Source organism: Tyto alba, unplaced genomic scaffold (genome assembly GCF_018691265.1).
Source record: "Tyto alba isolate M040663 unplaced genomic scaffold, T.alba_DEE_v4.0 Super-Scaffold_13, whole genome shotgun sequence".
In the NCBI taxonomy this organism is placed as follows: domain Eukaryota; kingdom Metazoa; phylum Chordata; class Aves; order Strigiformes; family Tytonidae; genus Tyto; species Tyto alba.
Window position 1 is genome coordinate 12555239 of NW_024881275.1, and position 17912 is coordinate 12573150.

Genomic DNA, 17912 nt, shown 5'->3' on the forward strand with positions numbered 1-17912 from the left:
GGACAGGAACTGCCTGCACATGTTGACAATTCCTGTCTCATGCTCAGTCAGTTGCTCAGATACCACTGGAACAACCAAGATTAACTTAAAAATCATGAAAGCTTCAAGTAAAAGATGAGCTGGCAGGACTTACCTCTCCATGGTGAGACCTACCACCCCAAGCATGCAGGAACGTGCTTCAGTGGGACAGTGAGGCATGAAGACACTTGGTGGAAAGAGCAACTGCAACTGCAAATTGGGAATTAACACTGCCTAGCCTCCATGAAAACGTCCCACCTAGTGTGGTTACTCAGATTTGCTGGTTAGGACCTTCTCAGCAGTGACTCTAGCTACTGACGCTTGAAGGAAAAATAGCAGTTCTGCGCTCATGGGGAAAGGCTGATCTGTGCATGAGATGGAATTGTATGATGGCAAAATGATGACACACATTTTATGAAAAGTAATTCTGCGTCTACTTTCAGTGAACTGATGTAGTTAAAGCAGCAACGTTTTTTCAGTTGCTTTGACTTCTGTTAGTGATTTCAGGCTTGCTTGCTCAGCCCTGAAACAGTGACTTGTCATTTATTCTAGGCTAATATAATTAACTCTCAGTCCTCCACTCTTGCTCTAACTAGAAAATATAGGAAATCTTCAGTAAATCTTAGAAACAGAAAAATATTGAAGGTTCAGGGGAGATCACGTGGTCTGACAAAGTTTAATGAATGTAACTTCTATGAGACTTGGCTGTGCTGCTCCGTGGTCTGAAATGTGTTTATGTAATCACAAACAGATGTACTGAATCGCATTAGATAGGGAAGTAGTTTTCACATCCTTCAGTCTGGAAAAACGTCTGTTTCCAGAACAAACCACGTAAGTCCCATGTGCTCGATTTTGTGAATTGATTCAAATCACAAGTATGCTTATCATGTACACACACTGATATATTTATATTTAATTCTCAGTGTTCATAAAGTTTCAACTGAGTGTCTGCAAGATTAGTCATACAGACCCAGTTAGAAATCTAATTCCTCTTCACTCTGGGCCTGGAAAGTACCTCTGATGTTTTTAATTAAAAAATAAAAATTCAGGGAATTTACAATTACGATGTCTCTTCACTCTGTCACTTCTCTATGCAGCATACTGTGGTGTTATTTTAACAATGGATAATTTCATTTTAGATTAGAAATGTGACAAATCTTTCAGTGAAGTGGATGCTTTGAAGAAAGTGTTAGATGAGATCACAATTATTAGTATCTTAGTGGGGAAAAAAAATGGCAAGCTTCAACGTTATTTGATATAGAAATGATTAGAGAACTTGAAATATATTTTCAGTATACACTTTTTATTGATCAGCTTTTAAGTATGTTCCAGTTTCCTAAAATACCACCATCTGTAGTGCATTGCTAAAGCACGTGTTATGTTACGAAGAACAGCTCCAGCAACGCACGCGGAATGAAGCACTCTGGAGTTTGACTTTTTGCTCATTTGTTATATACAGACTATCTGAAGCCCAGTGTGCATGTGTAGAAGATCTGTTCAGAACAGGATGCAGAGGAATCTGAGCAAAGAGCAACATTACCAACAGTCAGAAAACACGCTGTTCTCCGGAGAAACTTCAGACACATCGGAAGTCCCACAGAGAGAAAACTGCTCTGTGTATAAAGCCGCAACATCTTTGTTCCACTGCAGTGCTTCTGCCCTTGTTCAGTCTCCTCTTGGGTCTTGCTACGTATTTACGGCAGCAGTGCATGATGTCCTACAAACCATGAACTGCACTGAAACCTGGAAAGCTCTCGAGGCAGAAAGCAGCTTTTTTTCATGCACAGGCTCTCTCCCTCCAATAGCTCAGCCTCATGCCGCTCAGAACTGAGCTCATCCTTATCCTTCTGCAGTGTAGCTGGTTGCTGAAAAGTTGCATGACCATACTCCTCCTGCAAGTCAAGCTTTGGCTTTTCATGGCTTTCTGTCCCCTAACAGCAGGACTGAAAAGTCAAGATTGAAGGAAATGTGGGTGACTGAACATACTGAGGGTTAGGGATGTACCCCAAAAAGCAGAGGAGGTGGTTGTTCCTCATAGTCTCCCTGGCAAGATCTTGCTCAGATCAGGCTGTTCAGAGCAGTGTAATGCCAGAAACGAGAGCAGCATCTGTCCAAGTGACCAGTGTGTTAGCTGTTTGTGAAAGGGGCTTTGGGTTTGTCCTGGAACTTGTACTGTCCATGTTGCCTTGAGATGGTTGCACCAGGGTTTTTAAGATGCTTCAGGCAAGTTATTGTCAGAGGTGCAAAGGAGTTCAATGCATTACTGACAAATTCAGTGACAACTCATAAAGGACCATAAAACCTCAGCTTTACCATAAACAATTTTACAACCCAGGTAGCACCAGGTGCTGGAGCACACAAGAGTTAATGGCTGTGTGAAGTGTACAGTGGTTGTTTTGGGGAGGGGGAGCACAGGAGCAGGAGCCTGGCTTCTAAAAGGGGAGGCCAGGAAGCTGTCAGGGCTTCACCACTGTGGGGAAAGTGAGACAGTAAAGGGGAACTATGAGTTTTGGGGTGAAGACAGAGATGAGGATGGCTGCAGGTTCCATGTGGGGAAAGCAGTGGGGGAAGGCTGGGGATGTGCATCTCCTGTGGGAGGGCAGCACCGTTGAATGGCCTCATCCTTCAGCTCTGAGGTACATCTGGGCTGGAGCCTGAGGCAGAGTCACAGCCGCTGTTTCAGGGAAGCTGCATTTGTGCAAGATGCCTAAAAGCCCAAATAGCCATTGGGACGTTGCTACTCGTTCAGCGTTTTGTTTTCCAGCTTCTGTAAGAAACAGCATTAGTTTGTAGGGTGCTGAGGGAAGACTGGATGATGAGTGTTGTTCTGATTTGTCTCTTCATGAAGCATTAGGTTCCAATCTGCCATGAAAGGACTGAAATCCCCCTTCTCATGAGAATGCAAGGAGGCAAGGGAGAGGTCTACCCCCAACCAATGCAGCAGGAGCCAGTGGGTGCACTGCTTTAACACACCTCTCCAGCACCCGCCCCTCTGGCTCTATCTGTGAGGTCCAGCGAATGTTAAATCCTGCCCCAACAGAGATCATTAGTTAACATACAGCATCTAAAATACAGGATTTATCCTGTCTGTGCCCTTTCACATGGAATTGGGTGGCACTTTTCCACCAATAAAGTGAATGTCATACTCCTTTACAAGATAAAAAAAAATTGCTCAGAAAGAGTCTGATGGATGCCTCTGTACTGTATATGACTTTGCATATCAATTTAGTCTGTCTAAATGTCAAATCTTTGAAGAGCTGCTGGAACTATCATTTGAAAAAATAAATAATGACAAGTGAAGAACTCAGTTCTACGTTAGAATTACATTTCATTTGAGTGACAGTTTTTATCATTAGTGTCTAAGTGTTGTTATTTTAATTGAAATATAATTTTCCTCTTCTCTCCCTTCCAGAGCTTCGTCACCACAAACAACTAAAACTTTTCCGAGAGGTGCTGTGTCCACAGTGGGATTGGGAACACACATGTCCTTAAAGGAGAAGTGGTGTGGGGCTGAAGATTTAAGCAAAAAAAATTGAAAAATAGCCCCTTCCAAAACACAGGATAGGACCTGTAATATTAGCTGAACAGTAAAGAATTTGGATCTATTTAGTTAATGAAAGCTCTTGCTTGAAGGTAAGATTGGTCATTTATGTCTGCACAATAACAACCCCAATGCAGAACATATGAATGCCAGATGGCTGGAACTGTTCCATTAATGAACTGATGCTTTCATTGTTCTGAATTTGATTTTGTAGCTTTTTGCTTATAATGATTTGATTGCACCATTAAAAACCTTCAATAACCTCCCGATAAATTATTCAGTCCTCAGAATGCAAAAGAGGAGATGCCTCTCAGCCTCCACTTTCCACTGGCCTTAAATGGGACCTGCAGGTGTGCAACACCTCTGGCAGTCAGGCTGGTGAATACATTCCATGCTGTTTTCTTAGTGCTTCCATTTAAATAATGTATGCAGCACCCATGCACAATATATTCTTCTAAGGCACAGGAAAATTCATTCCAGGTGACACTCCATTAGAGTCAATGGGTTTATCCAGTGATGATATTATATGCAGGACAAAAAAAAAATCATAAGTGTGAGTATATAGGGAGAAATTCTTTCCAGACATATGAAAATACAGGAACAGCGTCAGGCACTGGAAGAGACGCTCTTCCCAGTGTCATTAAATGTAATTCCTATTACAACAGCCTTCATGGTCTCCAGGTTTAATTAATGAGCAGTCTAGGAATCAGATTTTTGTGTATGTCACCATAGGCACATTAATTTTTCTGGTTTACATACCTCCTCTGTAAACTTGCTCTCAGCTCCAATACACAACTCCAACACTGGCTGCATCTCCACTGTGGGTCTGCAGTCACCCTTCGTGACAGACAGACCTGAGGTTCTTAGGTGACAAACCTAACTGTCCTCTGTGGCTTGTCTCTGATCCCCATGTTTGATCAGAGCTGATGGACAGGGAGCCTGGAAAAGAAAAAAAAAAAAAAAATCATAAATATTAGGTTAGCAGTGAGCAAAGGCTTCCTAGCAAAACTGGGCTTCTGCTACACACCTACCCTTGAGATGTGGGAGGGGCTGCAATCCCTAGTGCGAGAAGTGAAGCCAGGTCTCTTATTTCTTTTAGTTCAATTTCAGTTCTTTTAAGGTTGTACTTGTTAAGCAAGCTAAAAATAAAGTAAAATAAGATAAAGAGAATGGCGGGAAAAAGAAGAAAAGTAGAGGAGTGTGGGTGCAGACTGCTAACAAGACCCTTGGAGACACGCTCTGCTTTCTTCCATTCTCCAGGGCTCTTGTACCCCTTTTTCACCTAGCTCCCACAAACCTCCCCCTGCTGATGGTAGGGATTAGTTATCTCTGATACAGATCTTTGGTGCAGGGCTACACTGAGAAAGATGCAGAGCTCAGGTGGCAGAGGGGGATTTTGGTGTCTATCCTCCTTAGCATGAACTCAGACGTACAAATGCAAGATGGGATGGGGAGAAGCATGGATACCAGGTAGCAGACCTGGCAGCCCTTTTTTCTAGGCACATCTTTTCCCTCAACAGAACACAGGTTTTTCCCAGGGTGCTCTGTGCAGTTTGCTCCTCCTGATTTCAGCATTGTGTCTCAGAGATCCTAAAAGCAGGACCTGACCTCCAGCATGGAAACAGAGCTGTGAGGATGGGGTTCATCCCCCCATCTTATTCCTTGTTCCACCTGGGGCACTGTGGCATATCTAAGACCTGGCCCGCAGGCTTTGGGTGCACAGGGGAACTGTGGGAAACCCTCCTGTGTCTTTCTGGAATAGGGGGAGAGGACACTCTGGGGCATCTGAGATGGAAACTGACCTGTAGGTTTGGATCCAGTTCCCTGGGGAAGGAGAATGAGCCAGGGTAATGAGGACATCGCAATGCGTTTCCCACCTCCACAGGAGCAAAGCCCATGGTTTTTTTCCAGAAAACCAGCTGCTGCATGCTTGCAAGTGCTCTGCTGCCACAACACCACTTTCTGATGCTGCACACCCAGTGAAATGACCCCTCTCTGCCTCACACAAGCATGGAGGAAAGACTTGGGGTCAGCTCAGCTGCATTAGTTAATAATTGAAGGCCTGGTTGCCTGCCACTATCTGTTACCATTTAGGGTTGAATCACTGCTTGTGTTTACAAACCCACACTAATATTTGCAGCATTTGTTTGCAAATGTTCTTGTCATTCCTTTGTGCTGCCTTCATTGGGCGGGCAGAGTAAGGGCTACAATGAAAAACAAGTAGAAAGCTATTTGTTTAATGCCAGAGGAGTGGGGGAACAGACCTCTTGAGCTCATCAACTAAAGCTGCTTTAAACCTGATGAAGTCTAACCCCATATTTTTAACAGATGAACACACCTTCCCTAATGTCACATCTGATATTTTGAGCAGCTGCCAGAAGTTGGCTGGCTTGGACCATAGTTTTCAAAGGTTTTTGGATGGCCAGTTCTCATTTCTTTTAGTGGGAAGTAGGTGTCCGAAGCGCAGAGAGGTCTGGTAATTTCCATGGTAACTCTGGAGACATACTTGCCTTGATGGTGACCTCCTCAACACCAAGAGAAACCAGAAATAGCTCCAGTCCTGGCTTTTGAGCTGTGACATAAAAAAAATCACGAGGCCACATCAGATTTTGGGCTTAATTTTTGCTTTCAGGAGTGAAAAGCCTCCAAAGCAGAGCACAGCAAAGAGTCGTCCAAGCAGGGGCAGGGAGGAGGCTCAGGAGGGCATATAGCTCTGAGGGGACGCCAGTCTGTGGAGGACCCCGTGCCAGGGCAGTGAAATCAGAAACGAGAAGAGCAAAAGTAAAGAAACAACAATGCATTAACCCAGTCCCCTGTGCTACCTGCCATATCACCAAAGGTGTTTAGTGAGTGCAGTGAAGAGGACAAAAAGAGAGGAGGAGAGGTGTTAGAAGCAAAGCTGAGATGTTTCTGTAAGATTTTGTTTACTTGTTTTTATTTCTTAATACCAGAATTAGTAACCAGAAGCTTGTTAATTTGCAATGAATTAAACTGGTTGAAATTTCCTGACACAAAACTGTGGGGTTTTGGCCCACGGCAGAAAGAAGCCGTCTGATAGGCAGAAGAATATGAGTTAATGATTCCTATAGTTTTGTTGATGGAAATAGTGGATGTTAGGTTGTTCAGGACTAGCAATACCTGAATTCAAGTCCTTGCTCTACCATGGCTTAAGATCTTCAAGCCAAGATTATGTAGATGTTTTTATGGAAAACATGCTTTATCAATCATCAATTTTGCAGACAAAAGATGAGTAGCCAAGGCAATGTCTGTGGCAGCTGTTACACTTAAGGTCAGACTTCATTACTTTTCCCTAAGCACTCAAATATATAAGTTGAATGAAAAAGACCAGCCTGATTCTGCATCAGCCTGGGCAAGAAACATCCTGCCTTCCAGAAAGCAATAACTGTGTTAAATGGAAGAGAAAAAAAAAGTGTGCTGCGTTACAGGAGCAAGACATTGACCTTTCCAGAGGTTAACAGGCAATGTACAAAATGGAGATTTTTTGTTCATTAGGAGGAAACATGAGAGTGTAATTAGAAACAGGCCTTGCAGTATGTTTTTGCCTATTACTACTGTTTAACACAGTAGAATAGAGGAAGGCACCCACTAGTTTGGGGATTGAATTAGTAATGGCAAATTTAACAGTGAGTGATTAAAGTAGGCACCACTTTTTTCCCTATAGGGGTTAGGAGGCTGACCTGCAATTGAGTGTTTGAGTTTAAAATCGGTTGAATAATGGTAATTTTTTAAAAAAGTGGTTTTTTTTAATTATTTGATACTATAGGTAATGAAAGGAATATATACAATTCAAGCATATCATTAGGTGGATGCAACAATAAGAGGCAATAGGAAAACTATAAGCATACCAGCTGAGACTGATCTATTTGAATTGTCCTAGAACCTGTTCATAGAAGACCCTGAGCTAAAATTCAGTCTCCATTTCACCAGCTGTGCATAGAGGCTGAAAACAGACTTTTTCTTTCTTTGAGGTAGGTCCATATACCCTGTGAAGGTTAATGGGAACTGCAGAAGCATTTGCCCTACAGGAAGGTGCAGTTAGAAAAATCACACAATTAAAATGCTCAACCAGAATTTTGGTCTTTAGCACCCACAGCCTGCATGAATACATTGAAACTATTTATTTTTTTCTTCCTCAGCAAAAACTCTTATGAAATTGGAAAATGTTGAGTTTGAGCAGGAAGAACTACATCAGGATGCCAGGCTGTATATACTGGGAGCCTTACCACTGAATTGCACATGCGTGCTGCCACATAGTTAAGCTACTTAAAGTAGAGGCTTTAAAAATCTGGCCTGTTCACACTGTTTTCTGCCAAAGGCCAGGGAATTGTTGCTAGTCGGGAAGAACTTAAGCCAGGGGTTTGCCACAACCTCCTGGTTGTAGAAATGACTCCTGACTCAGGTGGCGTAATGCTTGAATCATTGGAAATTGAAGCGTCACTGTGCCTCTTTCCATTCATCTGGCAACTACAGGACAAGATTCGTAGCCTGAAAAAGACCAGAAATCATCCTAATTTTCAGACAAAATCTTCCAGGTACCATTTTGAGGCACTTTCTGTATGATCACAGATCCATCATCCCAGCAGTGTATCTTACTTTCTGACACACAGTAAAAAATATATGTGTTTGAAAATACCAGATTGCAAGGACAAGAAAGAAGGATTCCCTTTATGTGAATGCCGACAATTAAGCATTCTTCTTCAAGGCACATTTGAGGATTATGAACAGGTGGATGAGCCAAGTGAAATCCACTCCTCACCCTAGGTTCTACTCTGCCGAGGGTAAACACAAGTGCATGGCAACAAATCTTGCAACTCAGATAAGGTGAGTTTACGTGGTCCCATAAGCACTGAGTAAGTGAAGTTACCTACTGTGTAAGAAATCTGAAAAATCCTGAGGCAAAATGCTTAAAAAAACTATTTATGAGAGGACTGGTATCATCTATAGTCTCTATATTTTTAAATATCTATCTGTATAAAGACCTAAGTAAGACTTTTGAATAACATGATTTATTATACCTTTGTGATCTTTGCTACGACAGCTTTTAAATTTGTTTCATTAAAGGATATATTCTCAGACAAACACTCCTGGACCCTATTATTCTCTTTTGCCGTTTGAACTGTGACCCATTCTTTGTCCCTAGAGTGATTCAGCCAAGCTTTTATTTACTGCAGTAAGTGAAAGATTACATTTTGTGGAGACCTAATACCTAACAAGAAGATGTCCATAAAGTCATTCACACAGTAACACACATAGCTTCCGTGAACTCCAGAAATCAGTTACTGACCCAAAATACACAGGTCGTGTAGGCAATGATGAGTTAATTGTTGAGGTTAAAATCAAGTTCTCAGTGTCAGGAGAGAGCTAACCTAAGTTATATGGGTTTACATGAAGTGGCCCACACTCTCTGCAGGCCCAGGTAGTTTGTCCTGTGAGTCCCATTAGCACTTGAAAGGAGTGCAACACAGCAGAAGCCCTCATCTTCAAAATAGGAATATACCCTCGTATTTTAGCACATTCCTGGGAAGCCTGGATCAATGTGCTCCTTGTGACTTGGGGCAGGTGGTTTCCAGATGCTCTTTTGGTCAGTCAGTCAAGCGCAATGCTGCTCTTCAAATTGCAACTCTCCTCACGCTGCTTATTCAGCAGAACAAATACCCGTGCTCCCTGGGATGAAGTTTAAGAATAAAAGGCAGCAGGACTTCCCCATTCTGCTTCCTACTGAGTCAGGAGCTTGGACTTCGTTATGCCAAAGATTTATTTGGTTTACTTTGCTGGAAGTACAAGTAGACTCTGGGCACAAGAAAGAGCAGGTTTTCTCTTGGAGTAAGGATGCTCCCTGTACAGAGCAGGAAGAGGTCCTTTCATCATCCTTGGCAGGATGACAATATGCCTTTCTGTCTCCTATCCCATTCTAGTTTCCACTCTGCCTCCCAGAGTCTACCAAGAACAATAAATGTGCTTCTCATCTACCCATATTTTGTCTGAAAGAGGATTATCTTCAGGCAGATGATGAGGGGTCACCTGTAAATAAGGCATCTTTCTTCTAAAAAAAATCGCCATCCTTAGAAAGTTCCATCAACTAGGGATGATGGAGATAAGGCTGGAGGGAGGACAAGAGGGGGAGGAAGGTGCCATGTGCAGCATTGCAGTCCATCCATGAGCTGGGCACCTGCTGCAATCCAGACCACCTCCTAGGATTTCTGGAGGAGCTCAGGGTCAAAGGTTTCAAGTAGGATGAAACTGAGAACAGAGTCCCTCAGGGTGTGCGGTGCAGAGGGACGCTTTGAAAAACTCTGAAATTAATCTCTGCAGTCAAAAAAAGATATAATGCCTTTTACTTTCAGATGCTGCATTTGAAGGCATCAGTGCAAAACTTGGTGAAAGGAGCAGGAGGGGTTGTAAATTATCTAGGGCAAAGACTGGTTTTTAACAGTCACTAGCACAGTAAAACATCAGCTTTGGGTGGAACCTGTGAGTGTTATAGTTAAAAAAAATAACAAAAATGCAGTTGATACACTGCCACCCAATAAATCTTGGGCTATTGGAAGCATGTGACTCCTGGGTTTGAGTTTCAAGTGACATGAAAAGTGCACTGGCATCGAGTACCATTACTACTAACCACACACCTTGCTACCCACTCTTACTGATGCAGACATTGTCCTGGTTTCACTTAATCAATGTGTAAATTTGCATTTCACTGCCATAATGTCACAGACATGAATTAGAGCTCCTTGATGACATCACAGACACAAGACTCACCTTGCTTGGCTAACTGGCAGTGGAAATGTCACACCTGACTTTCAGCGATGCAGAAGACACTACGTGCAGTTCAGGGGTGCAGAACAAGGGGGTGAAATAGGGGCCTCTGTGACAAAAAGAGGACAGTCTCCAACAACAAAATGAAGCCTGTGCCTGGATTTTAAAAAGATCATGTCACAGCTTGGAGCCGCTCTGTAAAAACTCCACCCGCCTCTGTGCAGTGGCAGACTTGATGGCTCGCGGGTGGCAGAACTGTAAAAAGCCAGGAAACGATCAAATAAGCACAGCTGTAACCCATAAAGTCCCCCTTCTACCCTGCAGCAAATCTGAAAACAGCAGTCCCTCTTCCTCTTGTCCACAGAGTGCGTGAGATGCGGACTGGAGACCGGGAACACCAAAGATGCAAACCCAGTTATCAAACCCTCATCTAATTCCAACATCATTAGTTTAGTTGTCACCATTCAGAAAAACTGTGCTAAGGAGATGCATCTGATTGAATTGCACAGAGCGAAGACTGAGCATAGAGCAGAAATCTTGGAAGGCTGTATAACATTCTGGATTATAAAGCAGAAATTGATAAAAAGACAGGAAGTAAACTGAATTTTGAAAAAAATAAGATAGCATAATAAAAAAATAATAAAAAGCCCTTTGTCTGCAATATCATCCCATGGGTTTCATTGTTTCCTCTTGCAAACAATGTTATCTGAAGAACAGACAAAATTTCTGTTTAGTTCAAGGACCGTGGCTGCTTCTTACAGTCATCTATATGCCACAGGAATAAGAGGGCATCACAGATGAGTTGTATTTTTTATAAAAAGATTTCCAGGTATATGAAAACCTCCCCTAAGACAGATGTTTTAAAAGCAAACATAATTCTTTTTCATTTTTGTAAAGATGAGAGTTGTCAGTGATGTCATAAGTTTGGAAAAGAACCCCCCATCTCTCCTGCCAGCAGTAAAAGACATGTTTTGTCCTATAGCCATGACTGATTTTAGATTTCATGTTAAGATTTGATCATCACATGATTAGTGTATCTGAGCATTTCAGTGAAAAAAGGCAGGCTGGCATTCAAAAGTTGAGGTGACTGCTTGACGCAGGAAAGTACATGCACAAGGACACACATTCCTCCTCCTCATTTGTGTGTCTTCCTTTCAAAGTATGTATAATCACTGACCTCCTTTGTCTCTTCATCTGTGTCTACTTAAAAATGCCAGTCAGTTTAGGATGTCTAAAAGACTTCTAAGCTAAGTCTGATAAACATCTCTGTCATACTGAATATCACCTGTAGTGAGTTCTTCAGGGTATTTTACAGACAAAACCACATTCTTGTGGCTTTGAGAGGTGTGCACAGGACAGAAGCAACTAGTACTGATGTTGCCAGAATGGAGCATCACTGGCACGGGTGGGAAAACCATTATTCCTTTACAACAAATAAATGCATAAATAAAAACAAGCTATACCAGTATTAAAGGGTTTGTGTCTAGGTTGAAGAAAACACCATGCAGTAACTACACATCTGTGCTCTTTTGTTTAATCTTAAACTGTGTATAACTTGCCTTGTGCTGAAGTGAACATTAGATTGCATAAAAGCTCTTGTGAGTCATGTCTACTCAAGTGCTTGTCTCTTGCTCACCTGCTTGCTTACCCTTCACTGCATCCTAGTCCTTTTCTGGTGGATCTGGAAATTATTTCTACTGCAGCAGCACCTCCTATTCTCTCCCTTGCCTCCCAGGCTCCACCCATAGGCATCAGGACCGTATTGTGCCAGATTTATGTGAGTATATATATATATATATATAAAATATATATATATACTCTAGAACATAAATTCATAATCTGTGTAGCTTGCAATCTAAATAAGCAAGACTTGCAGAGAGCAGGAGGGAAGGAAGAGTTATATTCTGGATTGAGAAATGAAGGATTTAGTGATTTGCTAAATGTTGTGCATGTAACTGCTGTCAGAGCTAAGAATTGAAAACAGGATTCTGGAGCTCCCAAGTGCCAGAATGAAGAAACTAGTTTTGTGCAAAATTTGCTCGGCTTTGATTAAAGGAAATAAAAATATACCTTAAAAAAGAAACCCAAAAGGTTTACGTTTCATATGTGTCAAAACATGTGCAACTAAAAGCCCTCCTTTCTCAAACCCAAATTCCATGTACAGACACACACGAAGATGAATTCAGAGTTTAAGAGGGTGAAGTTTCGTTTATTCCCCTGGAGCTGTGCCTGTTTACATACAGCTGAACTAAGGGTATTATGTCTTTGACAATGTACTCCATTAATATTTTTACACAGGCATCTGCACCACAATCTCCAACTGTTGTCTATTACTCTGTTTTTCAGTTGTTTAAACTTTTCACCTTCCTGCTGAGTTCATAATGGAACAGATTCCTAATGCTCTGGTTTCTGGTTTCTGGTGTGGTTGGGGTTTTTTTTTGTGTTTCTTTTTTTTTTTTTTTTTTTTTTTTTTAAAGTTTGCACAGATTGTCCAGCACTTTGAGCAAAAGCAAAGCTTTAGGAATAAATATGTAACAGTGGGACCAATCCTTTTGCCCTTCCTCATTCTGAGGTTCCTCTTTTGGTTTCAAGAGCAGAATTCGCCGAGCAAGACACTACTCAACACAAATAAAGTTGGCAGGAGGAGCCATTAAGCAGAAACAGAACTCCTGTCCTTCAGCCAGAAGGCATTATAATTTCTGTGACAAAGGAGATCATGTTGCACTGTTGTTCCTACAGTCACAATAAGAAGAACAGTCAGTTCTCAGAAATATGTGATTTTATTTTAAGCAGTTTTACATGGTAGAGAGAGCTGAGTTAACACTGCATCTAGGCTTCTGTAAAGAAAAATCAGAAAAATCCTTGAGGGTCAGATCCTCTTGCCCGTTTTGGTCTTTAAAGATGCAGCTGGAGGGGGGGCTGCGAGTAGCACACCAGCCAGCTGTGACTGCGTGAGGATTGCACCCACACAGGTCAGTCTGAAATTAACCTCCAAAAACATCTCCACAGGACACAACCATGGAAAAGGCTCAATCCCATGCTTCAAGTATCAACATTCAGATTTATTCCAAGTTACATCTTCTTGTTCCTACAGTATAAAGGGCTAGCAGATCTGTGCCATGCTAAATACATCCTTAGACTGAATGTGTGGACATACCTTTATGACCCCAACTTTTCTTCTGAAACAGGATCTAAACCCTTAGAGACCAGGGGAAAAACACCATGGAGAATGCAGAGTAGATGCAGTAACATAAGGCAGGGTATGCACTGGAGAAGAAGGACAGTGCTGCAAGAAGCTGCTGCTTTACTGAGGAATTGATTTGTGAGGAAGAAAAGTCACACTGGAAGAATAATTAACATTATCTAGAGACAACAAAATTCAAGCTGCCTGTGGATATCAACCCAGTGAGCAAGGACTGGAGAAGCTGAGAGATGTGGAAAACTTCTCAGGAAAGAAGAGCACCACAATGAAAACTGCAAAGTTCACTGAAAAAATGGAGGTGAGGGGGAAGTACCCAAGGAAGCAGTAAGAGAAGGGAAAAGCATTGCAAAGAAGGTGAGTGAAGATCTAATGATTGAAGCTCTTTCTGAGCAGTAAAATGGGTAAATGCAGTGTCTTCTGCCAAGTGATAATCTTCAAAAGAAGATATGGGTCAGTTGAAACCAAAGATGGAAAACAACCTCAGATTTGGGTAGAACAACACAGAAAAGATAAAAAAAAGTAAAAGGCGCAGGACTTCCAGACAGAGTTAGTTCCACCTTATACAACATCAAATGAAATATAGGAAGTTATCCAAGATATCATTAATATCAGTCCAATAGAAATGTCAGAAATACAAGCTGCAATTGAGAAGATGAAAAACAACAGAGCATCAGTCAAAAAAGTCCTAGCAGTAATGATATGTGACATCCATCACTTAACAGAAACCATGGCAGAGCTCAGCAGCAATGCCTGAGAAAGAAAAGATACCTCCCCTCCCTGTACACTGGAAACACAAAATTGTTCTCAAAATGCCCCAAAATGGGATTGCAGGAACCATGATGTCTGAAAATGAGTTATGAGCTGTATTTAGTCTGAAAAATTTTCTTCAAGTGCTGCACCCCATGGTGTAAAATGAGCAAAGTTTTAGGAATAGCCTGGATATAGACTCATCCCTGTATAGCCCAGATACACCCACTTAGCCCACTGTAGATGTATCCAAGACAAATCCCTGTTTTTCAAAGTTCTCAAAATAGCTTGAAGAAATCTTTGCTATGGAGTGTCTTTAGGTCCTAGAGAACCTCAGCTGCTGTTATTAATAACAATAAGGAAGAGAAAAGTGAAGTGATACATCAGAGAAAGAGCAAACAGTGATTTGGCATGAACATTCCTATAAAACATGTCTTCATTTCCCTTCCATTGATATTAGGACTTTCCATGGATGGACCATGAACGTGTACACTGACAATGCAAATACCAGTGAGTATGGGTTGGCAATAATTGCTGAGACGACTGAGACTTCATTCCTAACATGATACTGAGCAACACCTCCAAGAAGTGACAAATAAAAGCAGAACACCTGAAAAAAGGAAAAAACAGAGCAAGCAAATCCTAGATTCAGTTATGCCAAAGAGTTTGTCCTTAAAAACTGGCTTCTCGGCAGACAACAAGAAGATAAAAATTTTAGCTGAGTAGTACAGTAACAGCTAACAGAAACCACAAGAAAGATGTGAAATTAAGATCAGGAGAGATATCTGCAGTATTCACTCAGATTAACATAGCAGTTTTCCAGAGGGACAAGGAAAAGAGGGTGTGTGGGAGAAACCTTTAAGAAGATTTTTTCCCAGGGAGGAGAGATACCTGTCCTAATCTTCAGAAGAGACAGAATCAGCAGCTAAAGAGAAAGCAAAACTAGAGACAAGTTTCCACACTGAGCACCAAAATGTCATTTACAAGGAGACACTGCCTCTCCACTTTTGATAACACAAATGTCCCTAGGTACAGCTCATTCCCACAATGTGTCACAGTGCCCACGGTCTCAGGAATTCTCAGAAAAAGAAAGGAAGCCTTGATGTTTTCATGGCTGCTTGGAGCACATGCAACCTACATAGGTTGCTCTTTGGAAGATATACAAATAACCAATACTAAAATTTCCAGCCTTTCTGGCCAGGTGATGGGAGATAGTTGTTATGCCATGGCTGTGACATGTGATCACATGTTATTTTATGTGTCTAACACATCTAATAGTTCCCTGAAGGGTGTAAACCTCTGTGCAGCGTCAAGTTGACTGCACTGCACATGTGCAGAACTAAGTTCCTGAATGCTTTGAAAGGCCTCTGAGAAAAGCTGAGGGCAGACCACTGCCAGAACAACACATATAACTTACTCCTTGCTCTCCTCTTTTCCTCTATGCACCCAACAACAGGCTGGATGTATTTATCTCATGGCAGCAGCACACTCCATGTTGCTACCTTTGTGGGGTGTCCTGTAACTCCACCTTATTCACATAGCAGACTCATTTTCTGGTTATAAAATATTACCAGATCTAAAAGAGACTTAAATTGAAGGTATTGTTAGTTGACTGTGTTGTTTACGTTGGTCTATCGGAAATGATGGCAGCCTGCTGCTTCCCCTGGAGGACACTCTCATAAACACACCTCCCTGATTTCTTCACCATAAGCAACTGACAGGTGAGCTGTCATACATTCAGAGTGGCTCTTCAGACTCTTCTTGACTGTCTCTCAGCCACCTAGGCTACAGAGCACTATTGGCACGGATACTCTCCTTTTACATCCATCTCACTCCTCTTCCTATCCATTCTGCAAGGTGGCATTCTGATCTTTTGGTAATTCCTCAGAGCAGATTGGGATGGGATACTCAGCTTTTCATATAATTTTGCAGTCACTTCAGTGCACCAGGGTAGTTAACTCCTTATCAACACACTGACATTTGTAACAAGGTCCATAGTTTTGGGGAAAGGTTATCTCAACCGTTCTGCTGGTGCTGCTTACCACTGGAGGTCAGAGTTGGTAACAGGTTGAGATTCATGCAGAATTTGTAGAGTTTGACTCAAGGATGCGAGATTCCACTGACTCCTCCAGCATGATCAGGAAACATTTACAGATGCTCCCAGTAGAGTCTTCAAAGGGTGAGGTAGGAAAACACGTGGTGAACGTGTGGATTTGGGGTGGGGGGTGGTTCTGCTGTGATTGATATTTTTCCTCTGTCAGCTTGTTGTGATACAGACAGCAGATCCTGAGGGGATAGTGAGACCATGCCTAGTAGTGCAAGCTTTGCTTGTGCTGAAGCAACAGGCAAAGCTGTGACTGCAAACGTTTGCATTGCCAACAGCTTTAAACCACAGATTTGCTTTAGTGGGACAAGCATGGTATCACAAGGAAAAACAAACAAGTTTTCTAATGAATATTTTCTTGGCCTTGAGTTTTGTCACTTTGAGGATGCTTATACATCAGAGGGAGAAAGAAAGGCAACTCCTCTTGCTTTGCTTCAATGCTTTTTGCCAAGGGCTAATTATCACTTATACATTGCAGTTGTAGAACTGATTATCCCAAAGTTAATTAAATCTTTGCAATCCTTAGAACCACAAGCAGTTGGATTGCCATATTTAACCATTGTATTTAATCAGTCAGTAGCGGAAGGAAACTCTGTTTAGAACAAAATATGCTCTGTATCGCTCAGCCTCTCCTTGTATCTTCCAATACCCAGTTTCTTAAAGGAAAATCTCCTTCCAGTTTGCAAGCAGAAGTCGTGTAAAGATTCCTTCTGCTTGTCCTTCATGAAAACAGCACCACAGGAGTCCACAGTCTTTGCCACTCATGACTCTGCACTGAACATAAAGTGTACACAGAATTATTTTATGTCTCTTGAAGAAGCAAGCTGTTCCTTTCTTCTTTGATCTTTGGCTCAAAGAGCAAAGCTTTGCCTATTGCATGCATGCAGAACTATTTCTTATGTACTCACATGACCTCAGCTGCTTCTGCACAACAGTTTCACAAGGAAACTTTGTGCCATGACTGAATTGAAACAGGATTCCAAGACATCAGGAAAATATGAAAACTGTCCAAGTGCCTTAGCAATTTTTTCTATACCCAGTCAAAAACTGGGAAGGTTAGGAAAAGTCTGCAGTTGATAGCATGAAGAAATGTTGTACCCAGCAGAGTGCTGCACATCCGTCTTTATGACATGTGTCATTTTCCTCCAGTAAAGAAGCCATCCCTTTTTCTTCCTTTCATCAGCTAAGAAGGGTAGTATTTTAAAGACCATGTGCATTAGCCAAAATTGTCTCAGTATTCTCAGAAGTGAGAAGACGAAAACAAACCCAATTTATATAATGCACAAAAAAGTTAGAAGTCTGTTTCTCTGGATATTGTTTGTCTCAGTGATGCAGTTACTTTGGTATGAATCTGATTGATTTCATGAGCAAAGTAACAAAATGTTGGCTAATGTACACTACTTCTATTGTGCAGAAAAGTAGAGAAAATAATTGAAGATGGCTCCTTCTCAGTTGCCCCGGATGGCTCTTGAGTGCTGGCTAGAATTAAAGCCAAAAAAAAATAATGAATGATTTTGTCGCTA